The following is a 7,476-nucleotide window of genomic DNA, read 5'->3' as shown; positions in this document are numbered from 1 at the left end:
AAAATACACTATATCGGATTCATATCGGTATCGGCAGATATCCAAATATATGATATCGGACATAAAAAAAAATGTAAATGTTTTTTTAAAAAGTGGTATCGTGCCATCTCTAGTTTCTACTCAGAAACACAGTCGCTGGCCATTTAAATTGCAGCTGCACATCAGCCGTCCTCTCTCATGAAGCAGAGGGTAAAGACAGAAAGAGACTCAGGTTATATACTTAAAAACTGAACTTCATTTTCAAAAATCAAGAAGACTCATGATATTCTACCAGTGTATGTCTGCTGTATTCTTGCTGATATCCTAGAGTAGATGGGGATGACAGAAATATATACACAGATTTGACAAGGTCAGGAGACATTAAGACCAATAATGTCACAGTGGCACGCTCTCCTTTGAAAAAAATAAAAATAAAAACAACCTTATGTTGAATATCTTGTTTTCACATTCAACCCCATCTTTTAGAACCTGATTTCCAGAAAGCTGTTTTGTATTCAAACCAGTCTTGGAAATACTAAAGCCACTGGAAGAGATCTGCAACACACCAGACTTTGGTTACTGAGCGAAACAATGCTGAAGACCGCCTGCGTTCGCTTAAAAATAAATAAATAAAACATTTTCGCTTCGCTCGCCTCAACATGCCTACCCTTACAAATGCAATCCACCTGAGAAAAAATAAATAAATAAGTGGTGTTTTCTTTGAAGCAGACAAATGTGTTCTGCAGATCTGCCCTTATTCCTTTAAATTCCCTCATAATATTTATCACTTTACATTAGAAATCACACCGCTAGTGCAAGTATTTTACATTCTAATCAGTGCTGTGAAAGGAACATTATAAATATGAACAAGGGTATAGCTGAGATAAATTATTATTTATTCTAAAACGATTATTCCCCTCTTTATCTTCAGAGACCTGAGCAGCTGCTGGATGGCCAAGTGAGCCAGGGAAAGTTTGAGAAATGCTGCAGCTCTCCTCTCACAGATGGGCAGGATGGGTTCTCTAATTGACACTCCAGCATGTTGATGCTGCACAGCAGATCAATAGGAAGGTAGAAGTAGGCTGCCCTGAGGAAAATGAATGAAGAGAGGAGGGCTTAGCTGCACACAAGGAGTTGAGAGCTTGGAAGAGGCTGTCACTATGTTTCTAATGAAAGAAAAAAAATTACTGAAATAAGCCTTAAAAGGACATATTGATCGGGTGAATCAAACTTAAAAGTGGAATGGGGAAAATAATTATTTCTTGAACTGAAAAAGAAAAAGAAATTGCCATACAATCGGTGCACAACACTAGGGTGAGCTAGGCCATCTGTCATTGAGCGGATTTTTAGCACCACAATACAGTAATTCCAGTACTGTTACAACAGAAAACACAGTGATTATTTTTACCTGCATCTACTCTCTTCTTGTATATTATAGAGTTCAGTTTTGTGTTAGATTTTCTTTTTTAGTCAATAATGAGTGTTAGTGCTACATCGAGCACATTTGTTCTCACTAAATATAAACTCATCAGAAATATTTTAATGGAGACATTCATCAAAAATAATTTATGACTCATCGTGTTCTCATTGTTATATAACAGCAAATTTGATTCTCTTTAAAGATGAACCTTATTTCTTAGTGCCCCAAACTTTGGAACTATAAAGCATAACCATTAATGCGCTCAAAACAATGCAAACTCTTTTGTTACACAGGTTTCAGATAAGGAATTTATTGAGAAGTATAGACACAATTCCAGCTCTGCACAAAGTTACTACTAAAGCATATTTGCATAATATTGATAATACAAATCTTCAAGCCTTCAAACGCCTCCATGCAGAACTACAGAACGGGTCTTGATGACAAGAGTTTTTATTGCCAGCTGTCAAACTACGCATCTGAGACAAAGAGCAATCTTGATATTCGTTAGTGTCATCCTTTACAATAGAGAGAAGCCTCATTCAGATCTGTGCAGCCTGAATGTGAGGTTTATTCTCTCTTGAGTGTGTCAAGTTTCTAAGCAGCAGTGCCTCAGCCAAGCCATGCAGTTAATACCGACAGCTTCCAATATAGGTGTTAATTTGCCTAATTAGAAAAAAAAACAAAAAAGTTTGGCTCAATCTGCCTACATACTTATTCCAGTTTACCATAATTATTGTTTACAAAAGTGGCCCAAGGTATAAATACTCCTGAAGAGTCAGGATGCACAATTTCCACAGTAATTATTCAAACAGCTTTTTACCTACTGATATCATCTTTTCAATTCTCAGGAGAAAAAAAAAAAATCAGCAGGGAGTGTGTATATTGCAAAAATAATTAGAGTATCAGTCAGGGTTGGCCGAAATGTTGAAATTTTCCAGCCGGCCACTGTCAGCCCAGAAGCATGCATCTGCAAATATTTTTCGAGATGTATATATGTGTATGTGTGTGTGTGTGTGTGTGTGTGTGTGTGTGTGTGTGTGAAGCAAAACACCCCACTCTAACTGCATGCACATGCATGCTCACATCTAAAAAGAATAAAATACTATATGCGACAGATTTGTTTTGAATTGTAAAAACCGCAAAGCCAAAAACAATACATATACCCTAAAAACCCATCAGATAAAGGATTCCTTTTAGTCTCCAAATGAAAGAATTACAGCTTTATATACAGTTTGCTGTTTAAATGATTAGGTTGGACAAGCTGTGAGCTCAGAAATGCAGTGGAAACTTCATAAATCATTATAAGGTAGCTAGCTTGCTTTGCCTTGGCTCTTGGATAGAGTGTGAGCTCAGAAGTCCATCAGAGACACGAGGCGACGTCTACACTGGTGCTTCACTTTATAGTACTTAGCATCTGCCAAACAATGTCAGGTCTCCAGACTCTAAATTCTCTAATCTTTTATGAGGAGAATATTTATCAGTGTCTGTCTACAACGCTCTAGTTCAACACAACAAAGAAGAAAGACTTCAAATTATGGCACAATTTGGCAGTTGCGCTACTTGGAGAAAGGGGCAGACTACTGAATTATCGAAAATAATTCTAAAGAAAAATAAATTCTTTGAACAGCAAGTTTCTTTTTTCTTTTTAAATCTTTCTTGGTTTTTCCACCAGACCTCTATTTGCAGAATCCTGCACAATCGTTACTCCCCCCTTCAGTTCTGGCAAACCAATCATTACTGGCTGATGAAAAGTGCATCACTACCAGTGCACTTCTGTGCCACTGTCTGCACAGACATTGTTTGAACGTGTTTGGCAAGGACCTGAATGTAAGATGTTGTCCCCTTACATGTAAAACTGCAGCTTTATTTACCAGTTATGATTTAAAGTAGGATGTCACTGTGTAAAAATATTCAAACTGTTTAGGTACTATGTGTGAGGTTTTATTGGGGACTTTGTTTAAATGCATGTGAGATGGAGCTGGGCTCCAATTTGACCATGTTGATTCTGCATTGTGACTTTCAGACATGATTCCTCAAAAGAAGACGTGGTGACCTTATTATTACCTGCTCTGGTCAGTGGTTTTAAATCAGCACATATATGCATATAAATTTTTCACCACCTCCCCACCATTAATAATTGAGCCTACTGTTCGTTCACAAACTCACAAGTTCTTATGCAATTTAAATTCCATCTAGAGTGAAACCTTTACTTTTTAAAGTTTCATAGTTTTTTCCCCCTTCAGTTCCATTTTATCAGCTCAGTATGAAGCTCAGCTTTTGTGTGAAAATGGAAGAAGTCAAAAATGTTACCACCAATAAATAGAGAAGACATGAAGGAATAAATTAAAGCTATCAAAAGAGCTACACCCTGCAAAGCCCACTGATTGGCTGCTGTAATGAAAGATAACGGTAGATACTGCTGTTCTCTTCAGGGTCCAATTTCTAACCTGTGCCTTTTTACATTTTGGTAACATTACAAGCAAGACAAAATTAGTAATCAGTGCATGTTTTTTGCTGATAAATAACAGTAAATGATTTTTCTAGTAATCATCTGATCACTTGATCCGCTGCTACATATTACATGTTGCTGAAAAATTAATCAATTAACTTGTTACACTGATGGAATCATGTCCAGTATTATGTATGGATTTGGTACATCACTACCAAAGTGGTCCAATGGGAAAAACTATTTTACAGACAGGAAAATGACTGAAATGATCCCAATTTCTTTCCCTCGACATCTGATGTGTTTTGTCACTGTTAGATATAAAGAGAGATGGGAGCTTGAATATTTTATCTCCAGGGCGCATTAATTACAGAAACAGCAAAATGCAGTTGACAGTTGTGATTTATTTAGAACCCTGAGATATGTGGTAAATCTTGCTAAGACATGATATTATGCAATAGCTGACTGTGGTCGTTTGATTTCCCTTCGCTGAGAACCCTCAGGAAACCAGGGTGTAATTTATCTCTTGAAATATCAACTTTATGACAACCGCACAAGAGAGCCGCTCCATTTCTGTGCCAGCTACAGAAATTTTAGAACATGCAAACAAGGCTTATTAACACGAGGCCGTCGCTGTGTTTTCCCCAAACACAGCGAATGCAATGTGTTGTTTTGGAGATCCTGGAAGACATTTGGAAGTCAAAGTTGAAAACAGAGGGGGGGAGGAGAAGTGGGCCATCCCTAAATTTTTTTGTTTACTTGCGCTGGATGTTTTTTGGTGCAGGCTAATGGAGGGCTAAAGGCCACTGAGCCACACCTAGCAAGAGATAAATGGACTGAAATGTGAGAAGAAGCCCTGATTCTCCTATCCCAGAAGTCTGGTGGGAGAAATATAATGCTGCTTGAATAAGTTGAAGACGCTATGCGAAAGGGAGAAATTGTTGACTTCCTGTTCGCTGACTGACTGATTCAATGACTATTATCTTGCTCTAACAATGAAACACACACCTCCACAATCCTCAAGTTCTCACCCTTATGGTTCACAGTGTCTTATCCTCCAATGCATTCTTTAGCCTCTCATCTTAGGGGAGGAAAAAAGGAAAGAAAAAAAAAAAAAAAAACAACACAGGGGGGCCATTTCTGCTTAGTATTCATCACCATTATATTTCCCTATAAAGCTTTCAGTTCCTACCAGCCATCACATGCATACCTGGGGGCCTGAATTGAATACGATTCAGAAGGCAGGCTTGAATCTACAGGTTAAAATATATCCAAACACCTTGGTCTCTCAAAGCCTCAGGCACTGAAGGCTGCTCATTCTTACGCACTATGTGAGCCTGGTTAATGGCCCAGTAAAAAGATGGTATGAGGTGAACCATCTCCAGCCTCCTGTTGACACTAAGCGGCTCTTGGTAATGATGCCTACCATACTTCATCTTGTGGGTCAAATACACTCGCTTTTCAACTTTGTATTTTAGACTATAATGTACCAAAGCTTCATATTTACAGAGCGTGAATGCGAAAAGAGACTATAGAGCATGTCCTAGAAAGTGTGTGTGCATGTCCTAGAAAGTGTGTGCGTGAGAATAGCATGGGGGTGGTGGGGTCACAGTCGATACTGAAGGCAGGTACTTCTCAGACACACTGATTGATTTACTGTATCTGTTGGGCTAGACCTGCCTGCCTGTCAGGATTAAGGAATTATGTCTTATCAAACCTGTTCCCCTGACAGACCCAATTCCAACTGAATCACTTGAAGCAGCAACATATGGAAAACTAGGGCATATCTGTAAGAATGAGTGTTTTGCAAGTATAGTGTCTGCTCGTTAGATTTTTCAAGATAATGGGAACAAAGCGATGTGCAGTCACACAAACTTTAAGGGCACGAGATACAGCCGCTGTTCAGTTCATCTGGTCTTAAGTCTGTTTGCCGAATCCAAATCCTACCAGGCTCTTTATATAAATTGCAAGAGAAATAGAAAAATGCAACACAAATTTCATGCAGAGCCATCACCTTCAATCCCCCAGAGAAAATTGTATGAACAATTTTAATCTATAGCAGCTAATACAAAATACATAAGGCCCAGGGACTCTAGAGAGTAAAAGCCTGAATCGGAAGGCCTCCCTTCTGAGTACAAGCTCATAATCTCCACCACATGCAGTGTGAGAAACGTAGTCTTTCAGTGTATCTCAGAGAAGATGGCTGATTATGTGAAAATTTAAGTCTCTGCACCTTGTCCTTTCTTGGAAACACATAAGTGGACCTGCAAACAAGCAAAAACCACAGAGTCAACAGGGGACACAAGCTAACAAAGAGCACCATATATCCCCAATGTTAACAACAGGACAGTGTTTCTACTGTAATTTCTGCAACACAGCACAAAATAAGCTGGAAGGAAGAGACTGCACAACCAACAGTAAAATCTATCCTCAGTTCAGCTTTCACAACCTTGCTTTATTACAGCTTTCCTGAATTGTTAAAACACGAACTCGCATTTTCTGAAGCAAATTCTCAATGTCCTAAACTAATCAATCCCTCTTTTGGCAAAACGTTAAACTGTTTTCACCTAATTAGATGCAATTTGCAATTCTCCTTTAACATTTTTGTAAAACTCTAAGTACATCCCCACTCACTAAAACACATTCTGCACAGTGATTCCGTTATGAAGCATAATGGTAACCACAGGAAGCAAAAGTTAAATTACAGCACAGATGCCATTTCTTAAACACAGAATTGTTTGCACTTGTTGCTAAGGATGATAAACCTGAAGCCCGAAACTGAGGCAGTTCAGAACCCACAGCCAGCAACGTTGAGCTGAATGTTGAAAATATCAGTGGATGGAAACTAACTGTGAGGTAGAGGAGAAAGAGCAAAATCATTTCAGTAATTTCAGAAGAAATTTGACCCGCTGCAACAGACCACATTTGTAAAGTAATAGAAGAACTGTTTAGTATGATGTTTCTCACACTAGGATTTACTCATAAGAAAAAGAAACGTACTCATCGGTCACTGGTATGCCTGTTCAACTGCTCATTAAAATATCTATTCAGTTAAATACATGGCAGCAAAGCATTTAGGCACCCAGGTGTGGTCAAGATGACTTGCTAATGCTCAAACCAAGCATGAGAAAGGTGATTTATGTGACTTTGAAGTTGGCATGATTGTTGGTGCCAGACAGGTTGTTTTGAGTGTTTTAGGAAATGCATAACCATCTCCAGTGTTTACGGAGAATGCTGTGAAAAAGTGAACATTTCCAGTGAGAGGCAGCTCTCTGGGCAGAAATTCCTTGTTGATGCCAGAGGTATCAGAGTAGAATGTCCAGTCTGCTTCAAGCTGACGGAGAGAAAACAGTAACTCAAATAACCACTGAACACAAAACACGTTGAAGAAACTGTTGAAGCAGATGGGGTACAGTAGAGGAAGACCCGAGTAGGTGCCACTCCTGGCAGTTCAAAACAACAAACAGAGGCTAATATTTGGACAGACTGACCAACACTGAATGATGGAAGATTGCCAAAACGCTACCTGGTCTGATGAGTCTTGATTTCCTCACAAAAATTTAGGTAGCAGAGTCAAAATTTGGCATAAACATAAAAGCATGGATGATGCCTTGTATCAATAGTTCAGGCT

The 7,476-nt window shown here is 38.8% G+C and overlaps 1 protein-coding gene across 6 annotated transcripts in view; it reads right to left on the bottom strand.

Moving 5' to 3' along the window:
• Nucleotides 1–7,476, bottom strand: part of LOC102195475 (metabotropic glutamate receptor 4) — a 185,576-nt gene that overhangs the window by 155,856 nt on the left and 22,244 nt on the right. The gene's annotated exons all lie outside the window — the stretch shown is intronic.

This window comes from Pundamilia nyererei, unplaced genomic scaffold (assembly GCF_000239375.1).
Source record: "Pundamilia nyererei isolate P.nyererei 1_Seehausen unplaced genomic scaffold, PunNye1.0 scaffold00034, whole genome shotgun sequence".
In the NCBI taxonomy this organism is placed as follows: Eukaryota; Metazoa; Chordata; class Actinopteri; order Cichliformes; family Cichlidae; genus Pundamilia; species Pundamilia nyererei.
This window is presented reverse-complemented; position numbering and strand designations above follow the sequence as displayed.